The following is a 12180-nucleotide window of genomic DNA, read 5'->3' on the forward strand; positions in this document are numbered from 1 at the left end:
GTACCCATTTTATCCGGTTCCGACTGATGGAGCATCTTTAGGCACTTAAATAATCAATTTGTTTTCATTCAGTAGACACCAAAAAAACATTGGGACTCTCAGTCATAAAAACAGCAACAAGCTTGAATCACCTACACATACTATAGATATTCAACAAAACAGCCAGAGCTGTAAACAGCACATTTATTTTCAAACCACCCAGTCATGCTTTTGAAAAAGCACTCAGACAGTCAATTAAAAGCCTGTTTACCGCTGAGTGTGCCAGTCGAAAAATTCAAACTGTTATTAAGGTGGCAGAGCAGCAACACACGCTCGCTGTGTCCCTGTAAGTGCACCTCTTGGAGTAGACAAACCAATAGTATGCTGGAGCTGTGAGTCCTGTGGAAGGGAATTTACAGGTAGCAGATGGACTACTGGAACCAGCTGTTGTTTACTAGGAAGGAGGGAGGGATTGTGGTCAATTTAGTTCACAGAGGCAAAGACATGCATGCAGCGGCACCTGCAAACACCACGCTTTAATTTTAAGTCTGTTTGAAAAGTGCAAAACAAACATTGTTGGACTGATACTGTGGCAGCCTCTGAGGAGGAGCGCCACAGCACAGAGCTGTGGTAAACTGAAGATTTGATAATCCTGTTTATGACTGCAAGGCCGCCACTTCCAAGGTTTAAATGGAGGCAGAGGAAATGAATAGAAACAACCTGTATTTAGTAAGTGTTGTATTGTGCTATTTCCACTGAGCCACTTATGCCACATTTCAACTGCATGGTACGTCACGGCTCTGCTCAACTTGACTGGCTTTTTTTAGTTTTCTATTAGCGAAAGTTGGGGATAGTACCTGGTAGATTTTTAGTACCAACATGGTGAAGGTTCCAGCCGAGCTGAGCTGATGCTAGAAGGTGAAGTTACTATACTTCAAACCACTTTGCAGGTGGCATCGATATGGCAATCAGCTGAGGATCCCACCTTCACTGTAAAGGTACCATCTGTGGTGGAAAACCAAATAGAACAAAGGACCTGGTACCAAATGTGAGTTGGTTTGACTTGAGTTTCGCTGAACCATGCAGTGGAAAGGAGGCTTTAATCAGGGATGCTCACCTGCTTAGGTCAGCCAGAGTTGGTTTTACTGGGCAGCTCGCAGGTGTGTATAGCTTGTGGAGTGTGTGGGAGGGAAGTGCTGGATTTAAGTGTCATTCTACTGTACTTAAATAACACTAAAACATTACCAGTGCATAGGGTGTATAATGCTGCTTTTAATCTTCAACTTTCGAAATGTTCTTCCTGAACTTTTCTTTCATAGAAATGAGTCCTAACTGTCTGGGGCAGGCCTGTTGACCCTTTAACTGCTCTACATGGCACTTATCACACAACTTATTCACTGTCAGCAGGGTACTTACCCTTGGCAACAACTCAGCACATGAAAGAGTGATATCTGCTGTGTTAAAGGAAATTTACATTTCTTTTTCAAACTGATTCTTATTTTTGCTGTTTTATTCATCAATTCTGACCATTTCAATGTGAGAGTTAGTTACTGTCATCTGGGGACATCACTAGAACAGTGTCCAAGAGGGCAAGCAACACAAGTGATTAGATTATCACACATATCACACCCGTAATTAAATAAACCTCCAATTTGACAATATTTTCTAAACCAACTGTTGTTTTCTATCCTTCACAACGAGGGTAGCTGGTAGATAAAGTTGATCAGGTAGTAACTAAGGTTTACTTGTATTGTGTAGCCCACTATACTCTCAAGTGCTGGGGTTGATTTACGTTTATACGAGCTTAAAACAGTTTGCTTTTATGCAAACTAGCTGAACTGGCATTTGTCATTAGGCTATAACATGTATAAAGTGGTCAACATATTATTATGTTTATGAATGAACTAAGGGAGATGCTAGTGTCTTGACAGGTTGTGAGCAGGCAACATGAAGGAGATCAGATTTCAGTAGAGCTAGAAGTGGCAGAGTTTATAAGAAAGTTGATGTATTTTTTGGAGTGAGGAGAGGAAACATGGCAAACCTGGTGTAAAGAAAAAAACCTACACCAGTATGGCAACATATTGGATTTGAAACTGACGCAGGAGTTGTCTTAAGTAACCGTGATTGATATAGTGCTCTCGCCTAGAGCTGAACTTTTAGCAGTGACCCACCGTCCGACACTGGCACACTGTAAGGAAGGAAACAGAGGGCTTGGTGGGGATGGCCACAGCAAGCGAACACGCCGTCTGCGGTCATTTTAAGTTGACCAGGAGACTTCACTACATGTCATCTGGCTGTTGAAACAGGTGACGGCCTTATGTTCTAAAGCTAGCCACCGACAATTTGACCAGCTGAGTTGCAGGTGACACCGTCTGCCAGCTGAAGTTGAGCTCAGACCTGCTAGTTCACACCACTGCAGCTTTTCTCTGCAATGGTTTCTTCCTGTTGGTCTGAACTGGACTTTATGCTCCACTAAGGGGCGGCTCCTGAGTCAACTGTGACACCTGGTAAAATTGGGTATACCAGTCTGTACTCATTCCATATCCTGAACCACAAATTAGATTTGTGAAAAAAATGTAATGATAACCTTTATGGATGATGGCTAGAACAACAAAATAGCATTGATTGAGGTTTTCTTGCCAAACAGGTTTCACTTAGAAGTAAATTGCCTTGGTGTTTGGTGTATACCATAAAAATATTAAGAGGAAATAAAAGTAAAGGCAAAGCATAAAAATATTAAGAGGAAATAAAAGTAAAGGCAAAGCACTGCAACAGTGAAGAACATAAACTGTTGCAGTGCTTTGCCTTTATTTTTATTTCCTCTTAATATGTTTATAGTATGCACCAAACAATTTACCTCTAACAGGCACATTGACAATTCAGTAGATTAAACTGTTGTTGGCTTGTGCCTAAGAGTTGCCAGAAATGTTCATTAGCTGTCATCAAAGCGGTGGGGGTTGGGTGATTATGCTCTGCATAAAAATTAGGGATGCATAAGAGAATAACAGGATCATCACAGGAAGGCAGTCCATTATTTCGATGCACATTTGTTTGTCCATTCGTACTACAAGTTAACCGTGAGATACTAATAAACCTTTGAGTCTGCACGCCAGTTGTTCCACATGCACACATGGACAAGAATACATAAACAACAGTGAAGATTTGAAGCTCATGATTTTAAAGCCCCACACTATGATGGGTAGAGAGGAAGCTTACACACAAATCCACACTGTCTTGGAAACCAAATTGCATTTATTCACAACATGGTTTCACTAATGTACAACAGCATTTTTATCACTGCAGAACTTCCAAGGATTTTTTTCTCCACATTCCCATTTTGACAGATCATTTTTCCATTTTAAAACGAATAAATAGGCTCATAAAAAAAAACCCTCCAAGGCTTCTGAGATGACTGTGGCTATTTTTATCCCCCAACAAGATGCTTCGTCCTCAGATGAATTAATGCAGAACAGTTTTTAAGATAGAATCCCTGACATGCATGGGGGGGGTGGTTTTGCGATATTTTTTTGTGAAGTTTTTCTTGGTTGCATAGCAACACTCGTAGAGCCACCTATTTTGTCTCAAAATACACCTCAAACAGATCTTCAAGAAGCAAAGGGATGATGGAATATGGAAGTGAGCTGAGCAGTTTCAGAAAATATGTCCTGCCTTTACAGTTGGTATTAAATCCACCAGCTGGATTAGGAGAACTATTACTGTCAAGTTTATTTTCAGCACACCGGATACCAGGACAAGATAGATGTTAGCATGCTGCACAGTGAAGTATATGTTTTTAAGAATGTAAAACATGAAACAGAGTGACCAGAGAATTATGTCTTCTTAAAAACAATAAGGACTCTATTTTTATGGCAGTGCAACGATCAAAACAGTATTTTCCTGGGCTAGAAATATATTCATTGATTAATTTTCTGTAACTGCTTATCCTGTTAGGGGTGGCAGGGAGCTGGAGTCTATCCCAGCTGACACTGGGCAATAGGTGGGGTACACCCTGGACAGTTCGCCAGACTATCACAGGGCTGACACATAGACAGATGACCATTCTTGCTCTCATTCACACCTATGGCCAATTTAGTGTCACCATTTGACCTGCATGTCTTTGGACTGTGGGAGGAAGCCGGAGTACCCAGAGAAAACCAATGCTGACATGCAAACTCTGCACATATTAAACTATAGAAATATAGACAGACTATTTTAATGAAACACTCTGCATTATTTATGTGCAGGACTTGTAAAATGAGGATGGAATGGAGCGTGAGATGGATCGGTGGTTTGGTGCGGCATCTGCATTGATGCGGGCACTGCGCCGGACCCTTGTGGTAAAGAGAGAGCTGAGCCAGAGGGCAAAGCTTTCGATTTACTGGTCCATCTATGTCCCAGCCCTCACCTATGGTCATGAGCTCTGGGTAGAGACCGAAAGAATGAGATTGCGGATACAGGCGGCCGAAATGAGTATCACTGTGGGGTGGCATAGGGTGAGGAGCTCGGTCATCTAGAGGGAGCTCGGAGTAGAGCTGCTGCTCCTTCACATTGAAAGGGGTCCGTTGAGATGGTTTGGGCATCTGATCAGGATCCTCCTGGGCCCCTCCCATTAGAGGTATTTTCCGGGCATGACCCACTAGGAGGCCCCGGGGTAGACCCAGAACACGCTGGAGGGATTATATATCTCATCTGGCCTAGGAACGCCTCGGGGTCCCCCAGGAGGAGCTGGAAAGCGGTGCTGGGGAGAGGGGTGTCTGGGGTGTTTTGCTAGACCTACTGCCCCTGTGACCCGGCCACGGATAAGTATATCGAAATGGATGGGTATTAGCACTTAAAGTTGTGTGTTTTGTTACACAATAACAGACCATATTATTAAGTACTATCAAGAGAGGAGAGAAGGAATATTTTGTGGTACTACCACCTTATGAGGCCCATACTGAGCAAAGCATATCAAGATCGTAAGTCAAGTACAACAACTTCCTTACCTACTCTCAATAATGATACTCAACAAAATGAGTGCTTATTGTGGTAAAGCAGAAACATCAGTAAAACTGTATTTATGTATAAAATGAGTGAATCTGTTTCCACAGTTGTTTTAGAGTGTGTGAAAATTAATAATTACAATGAACAAACTAGATTTAGTCCCCACTGAAAACTTTCAGGCACTAATGATCTCGTTGTGTTCATCCTACATTGTATGCCAAGCAGATAAATAATAGTAATAGTTTTAACAAAAATACGAGATGTAGATAGTATTTGTCCTGTTGAGGGTTTGAGAAGCGCTGGTCCTCAGAGCCACTTGAAGCTTAAATTAGCTCATATGCATCAAGTATTGTCCACTGGTGTGTTGGCCTCTTAACATAAAAAAGTGTCTCTGTTTTCGAGATGAATTTTCCCGGGTGCTAAATGTACCAATAAATCTGATATGTGTTGTGTAACGCCACGCCAGAGCAATGACTTGCTCTGAAAATGAGCCATGATGTTAAGAGATCTGCCTCGGGCAAACTAACAAAATGCTCTTTCTTCTTCTCTCCCTCCATCTCTGTTTTACGGTCTCCTTTTCCCTTTCCATCATCCTCTTTTCCTTCATTCATTCTCTCACACTGTCATTCTGTTTATCTCTCTCCATCTTTCTTCACCTCTTCTTGTCTCTCATCTGTAGGTTGCAGAAGTAGGTGCCCTCTGCTTCACCAAGTGGGACTCCATGGCTGCCAGGGCTGCCGCTTGATTCTTTGCACTGTGAGTTCACTCTTCTGTGTGCGTGTGTTGGTCTGTTTGTCCATCTGTGTTTTCCTCATGTCCTCAGAGGCTTTTCTGCGTTGTTTAGTCAGTCAGCACGCCCACTTGAATTAATGACACGTCAAACCCTTGGTTTATCCTTGCAGTGGCTGCCTCTCCGTGACTTTATTTGTGGCACTGTTTTGAATTGCGAAGATACATTTTTGTGACTCTAAATGTTGATGCCAAGAGAGTCTAGTGACTCCCCACGGACCAGAGTCGTGCTGTGACTAGACTCTCATGCTGTGCTCATTATTCTGCTGATTCCACTCTCCACACTGCTCTAGCACACTCTGGCATTAGTTTGGCAACACTGGCTTTCTCCAAAACAGAAACTGGATGCATGGAGGCAGTGTTCCCAACTCAGTGACTGACAGGCTGTTATATTGATTACAAGCACTGCAGTTTTTTATCATTAGTGTATGATTTCAAAACAACGTGCTCTATCCATATTTGATATAATGTATAATTATAGTGTAGCAGCTGGTAGAGTGTCTTTTTAATGGATTCTTAATGTCCTAAATAGATGAGCAGATGAGATGCACTACAGTTGATGATCGTTGTGGAACATTGTGTGAATATCACATTATGATATTGTATGGATATTGGACTGATATGTATGTTGTGTCAATGCTAATGGTTCTTATAACAGTCTTAAACCAGCTTAATGGTACTTATAACGGTCAGAATAAATAACTCAGTGGTTTTAGACTTATCTTTCACACAGAAAAAAATGTATCATAAATAAGATTCGAAAATTCGGTGAACTGCTATTGTTAGAATAATGTTCAGTTAAGATAAACTATGTATAGACTCATACAGAAGTAATCCCTCTCAATCATCATTAATGACCCACTAGAAATGTGTGGCAGTGTATTTATCTGCAGAGACTCTGCCCTCTGCCTGATTTTCCTCTTATTTTCTGTGTTAGGGGTGTTTATGGGCGTGTCCCCCAACAGCGCTCATGTAAGGTCAGGGCTTCACAAAAAGGTAGTGAGCAGGTATCACTCCATAAGCACCAGGCATCAAAGAGACTCAGCGCCAAAAGAAAGCACATACAGCAAGGCAAAACACAAGATGAGAGTGAATCTCGGTTGGCTTTCACTTCTACTCTTTACCGGTGAGCGTGTTCACAAACAGTGACTGACAATCCTGCATAGTATACCATTAAAGGGATAGTGCACCCAAAAATGAAAATTCAGCCATTATCTACTCACCCATATGCTGATGGAGGCTCAGATGAAGTTTTAGAGTCCTCACATCACTTGCAGAGATCCAAGGGGAGAGGGGGTAGCAACACAACTCCACCTAATGGAGGCTGACGGCGCCCCAGATTCAAACGTCCAAAAACACATAATTGAAACCACAGAATATCTCCATACTGCTCGTCTGTAGTGATCCAAGTGTCCTGAAGCCCCGACATAAAAAGTTGTTTAGAAAAACGTCATGCTGCTCGGTAGCAATTCACACACACTCACACACCAATGGAACAGCCATTGGGATACATTTGGGGTTCAGTAGGAGGGGACACTTTGACATGTGTACTGGAGGAGCAACAGATCGAATCACTGATCTTCCGATTAAGCCCTGTTTTCACTGAGCAGTACGGTACGGTTCAATTCAGTTTGGTATGCATTTTTTCTGTTTCCACTGTGGATAGTACCACTGAAAATGTCGGCGTGCACCTCGTTCTGTGGACAATAAATGAGGTGCAGACTTCTATCTCTGAGGAAATAGAGTGAACGTTGGACAGAGCAGTGAGTGACGACAACCCCGCCTACATTTAAGGGTACTCTTTGCAGTGGAAACACTAAACGGACCAAGGGTCTTGGTATCATGTCTGATGGGTTACTTTTGGTTCCAAAGGTACCATACCGAAAGTGTTTGGTGGAAACAGGGCTTTAGTGGATGACCTGCTCTACCTCGAAGCCATAGCTACAGCTACAGCCACAGCCAGTCAGTGAATAAATTGGATGTTCCTGGTACTAGTAAATCACAAAACGTGTATATTTATAACTATATTATATTCTATTTTTTACTAGTTGGGGGTTACTAATTCTCTGGGCACTTTTTTAGTCTGCCACCCCTTTCACATTATACATAATAATTGGATCTATTGTCACTATGAAAATATTGATTAGTATTAATTCTTTATTGAACTTGTTGGGAGGTTTTTGTTGATGACTTACCTTTGCTTACATTGTCATGCACTTATTATCTCGCTAATGATCTCTGTTTCCATATGTCTCAGTGCCAGCTGGGTAAAAAGCAGCCATCTGTGTTGTTGTGTCTCAGCAGGTTTAGGCCCTGCGTTGTTTGCATGTGCTCCGTCTCCACAGCTCCCACCACAGATGTTGCTGTGTGTGTGCGTGACTGTGTGTATGTGTAGTGGCAACAGATACCTCATGTGCTGCACTTGACCTTTTACAAAGGAACACCAGACCACTTTTTTCTCTTTAGTTTTGTCTGCAACATTCACTTTTCTTTGGTGCTTTGAGACCCTGAAGTTACACACACATACTAGGGCTGAAGTGTACTGGAAAAAAATAGCATGATATGTTTTTATTTTTGTAACATAAATCAGAGGACATTCTTTGGAGCAATGCATAGCGTGGGGTTGCCAAGTGCTACAAGGGAAAGAAAGTCTTTACCGTAGCTTCAAGGAAGTTGGTGTTCTTCCAGTTTGTCCATTTTTGCAGGAAAGAAATCGTGATTTCAAAAAATAGCAGGCTCTTATAAATATTGAGGGTAAGAGTTGGAAAGAAGATAATTTGCGAGACTCATTGGAGGATCTGATGATTGCACATGTCCTTTGCGATATAGGTGCTGAAATAACATATTTTTCATCTCTCCTCCATGCCAAGGGAAAAAAATACATGTAGTAAGCAGCAAACACTGGCTGGCAGCAAAACTCCCCCTCACAACCAGGAAGTGTCTGAAACCTTATTTTTTGAATTTTATTTTTTTTAATGAGACCCGTCAGGCTTGATTTCACACACATGCACCAACTGAGATGGTTTGGGGCTGGTTGGCGGAAGTGAGGAGGATGAAATGCTTGTTCAGGCAGAGGCAGAGGTACTGTACCTTGCGTGAGCCGCTGTACAAAGCGTACATATGCTCTCTCTTTCAGAGCTTTTGACCCACAGGCAGTTGCTCCCCTCAGTCCCCTGTGCATTTCACCTGGTGGTGGCGTAGGATGGCATTAGCTTTCTCCCACTGCCTCTGCCTTCTCTGGCATCCATTAGTTTCTGCTGCCGTTGGTTTGTTTTGCATTTGGCAGTTAAGAGCAGGGAGGTGTTGTGCTCAATGTAATTGGATGATGTGGTATTGCCTTCCAAGCTTTTGATGCCAGCAGTCGTTTCTTGGCCTACTCCTCATCATATCCCTCAAAGCCAGTAAGAGAAATGATTGCTCACAAAAAAGGAAAGCTACGTGTTTGTCCAGATTTAGTTGGTAGAAAATACTGTAAACGACGATGGACTGATCCGAGTCTTGTTGTCGTTTTGTTGTGATTGCTATTATGACATTTTTGCTAGGGACCAGCAAGCTACCTGAGTGGGACTCACCTCTTGTGTGACACTTCCTAAACATGTTTTGCAGGAGTTTCACCTTTTTCATGATAAAGGTCAGGCCCACAGAGAGTTGCGACTCTTCCATAACTACTGCTATACATAATGTCTTTCTGGAGTTGATCATTTTTCAAATCGGATCTTTCATTGTCCTATTCTTTGAGGTTTTTACATAATTCTGTAGCTTTCCAGTAGTGTTCCTGATGTATTCAAATCCAAAAATTTTGTTTAGTTTGGTTGAAGGATGTATGTTTTAGCCTCAAACTGCTCTTTTCCAAAGCTCCTCTAAGTACTTTCCCCCATGATCTGACGTAGGTTTCTGCACTATGTCATTGCTTATTAAGCTCATGTAATGCTGTGGACACCACATTAGTTTGGTTCCGAAACGCACACATCAAAAACAAGCTTAACAATTGAGTCGTGGTAGACCAAGTCCTCTGTGCTGTGAAGTAAAATCAGTGTTTTCTGTCTGAAGTGCTTTATCGTAGGCAACTGGAATTGCTTGACTTTCTTGAAGACGTTTCGCCTCTCATCCAAGAGGCTTCTTCAGTTCTAACGCACTGTTGTGGAGTCGCAAGCGCAGACTTAACACACACTCACACCTGGACCCATCTAACCCTCTCGTCAAACAAGATGGCCAGGTGGGTCAACGACTCACATGTGACCTTAATGACTAAGGGTTCACACACCCACAGAGTTTAAAGCCTGCGACTCCGCACCAGTCCGTTAGAACTGAAGAAGCCTCTTGGATGAGAGGCGAAACGTGTTCAAGAAACTCAAGCAAGTCCAGTTGCCTACGATTTAGCACTTAAGATTACCATGACCTGGATGACTGAGAATCTTTACCGACAGTGTTTTCTGTTGGTGGAGTCCGGTGACTTTGAAGAAAATATAGAAAATATAGAAAACAACTCAAGTCCTGTCAGAAAGGACTGTCTGATGATAAAGTAAAGCGGTAAAATAATCTAAATATGGTGTACACCGATGTTAATTTTTGTGAATGCTCCTTTTTTTGGAGGTTAAAATAAGTTTTGCTCCCTGCACCAGACTCCTTTGACAGAAACAGTAATTTTATCTTGCAGAACATGAGGACTTGCTCGTCTACTGCTGCCTCTGATTGGTCAGATAGTTTGCGCTATTTTGTGACTCTTTGAGCTAAATTAATGTGGCATCCAAAGTGGTAAAGGCTACATTGTTTAGCAGTAACATAGCGCTGAGTGGGGGTTGTCATTTGAAAACACAGAGGAGAATGCAGATGGAGTCATCCATAAAGACGCAATCGATGCCAACTTTATAGAACTTAATCTTTAATATAAAACTGAAACTCATTAAGGAGCACAATGAATATATTATCTCTTTTATTAAGTTTTTTTTTTAGTTCATCAAAGCCTGTCATATTTTGGAATAAAACCCCTGATTTCACATAACACAGAAAGACAGCTGTGAGTGTTTTTCAAAGTGGAGCCAGATTTCTGGATTAGCATAGCCACTCTCCAGAGAGCACAGTTAGCAGGCAGAGAAACAGACAAAGCCATGGTTAAATCATTAGTGGAATAAGCCTGTCCCCCATTACAGTCAGCCTGACATAGTCCAACACCACCATGGGAAAAGGAAGAGAATTTCTACATTCAGAAAAAAAACACTGTTTCTTTTTATGGTGGTAATTGGGAACTGTTATCAAATCTGTTCCCCCCTTCTCATTTCTCCTTGAGTCGAGCACTGTTACAGAAACAGGCGATTGTTCTTGGAAGAAAGTAGGACGAGTTTCTTAATAGCTTCGGTTTTGTCTTGGGGCTGTTTCTGTCTTTTGTAGCTTCTTATATATTCTGCTTATATACTATACTGCTTCTGTTTCTTATGCATGTGCTCCTGGAAGTCTGCTTACAGCCTAGAGAGTTGAAAGTAAAAGTAGTGTCAAGAGTAATCCTTTTTTTAACTGTATATTACATCTTTACATATATGTGAGCTCCTTGTATATTTTTTTTTACTGTTTATTAGTGTTGTAAAGTACTGTAAATTGTTCAGAAATGTTGGTACCATCGCAGTGTTTTCTTCAAAATTAGAATTGTTTGTTTGTTTGAGGAAAAAGAAGAAAAAGCGATCCAAGGCACTCTGGCAATTTAAAAAGCTTTATTGAAGAGGCTAGTTCATGGAGAACAGATAAAAAGTTACCTACATGTTTCGGACTCAGTCGGCCTTCATCAGGGCAAATAGGAATGATGAAGGCTCGACTCGTGAGTTTCTCTCTGAGTTCCTTTCTTACACATTGCTTGTGTTAGATCTTGAATAGAGTTAAGAGGTTGAGAACAAAGCTGACAAAATCAAGGGTAAGCTTTAATGTATCAAAAGAATCACAATAAAAGTGTAGTTTGTTGACAGGAAGGGAAAGTGCTGCCTTCCTTGCCTTGAAAGACTGCCTGTGCTACTGGAGGCGACTAGTGCAGTCAGTCTTGGCAAGTGTGTGTCAGTGTGATGTTACAGTCCCGAAGCCAAAAGAATTCTCTGTGATCCCAACTGAATGCTGTTCCCTGCACCCCCACTGGTCTCCCAGGAATATCCAGCTCCCAGCGTGATGCTGTACCCTCGATGTTTCCTGGTGCCAAACAAGCCTCTGTTCCACGGGAAACAGAGGGAACAGCAGCAGGGAGGATGTTAGTCAGGGGGGAGAAAACCTTCACAAGCTCTCCACAGTCATCACCTGCCCCTGGCTAATCACCGTGTCACTTTTACACCGGAGCATGGAGAGAGTGAGTGAGAGTGAATGAGTATGTGTGCGTGTGAAAGACTATGTGTGTGTTGGCGTGGCATTGTGGGTGAGAGACAGAGAAAACTGTAAGAGAGAGGGGAAAAAAAA

The 12180-nt window shown here is 42.0% G+C and overlaps 1 protein-coding gene across 2 annotated transcripts in view; it reads left to right on the top strand.

Annotated features, from left to right (window-relative positions):
* peak1 (pseudopodium-enriched atypical kinase 1) overlaps window positions 1–12180 on the top strand; it is a 149989-nt gene that overhangs the window by 68456 nt on the left and 69353 nt on the right. For both annotated transcript variants that reach the window (XM_050073982.1, XM_050073983.1), the window contains exon 3: window positions 5642–5718. The gene's annotated coding sequence lies outside the window, so the exon portion shown is untranslated. The remainder of the gene's footprint in view (window positions 1–5641; window positions 5719–12180) is intronic.

This window comes from Epinephelus moara, chromosome 20, assembly GCF_006386435.1.
Source record: "Epinephelus moara isolate mb chromosome 20, YSFRI_EMoa_1.0, whole genome shotgun sequence".
Lineage (NCBI taxonomy): Eukaryota > Metazoa > Chordata > Actinopteri > Perciformes > Serranidae > Epinephelus > Epinephelus moara.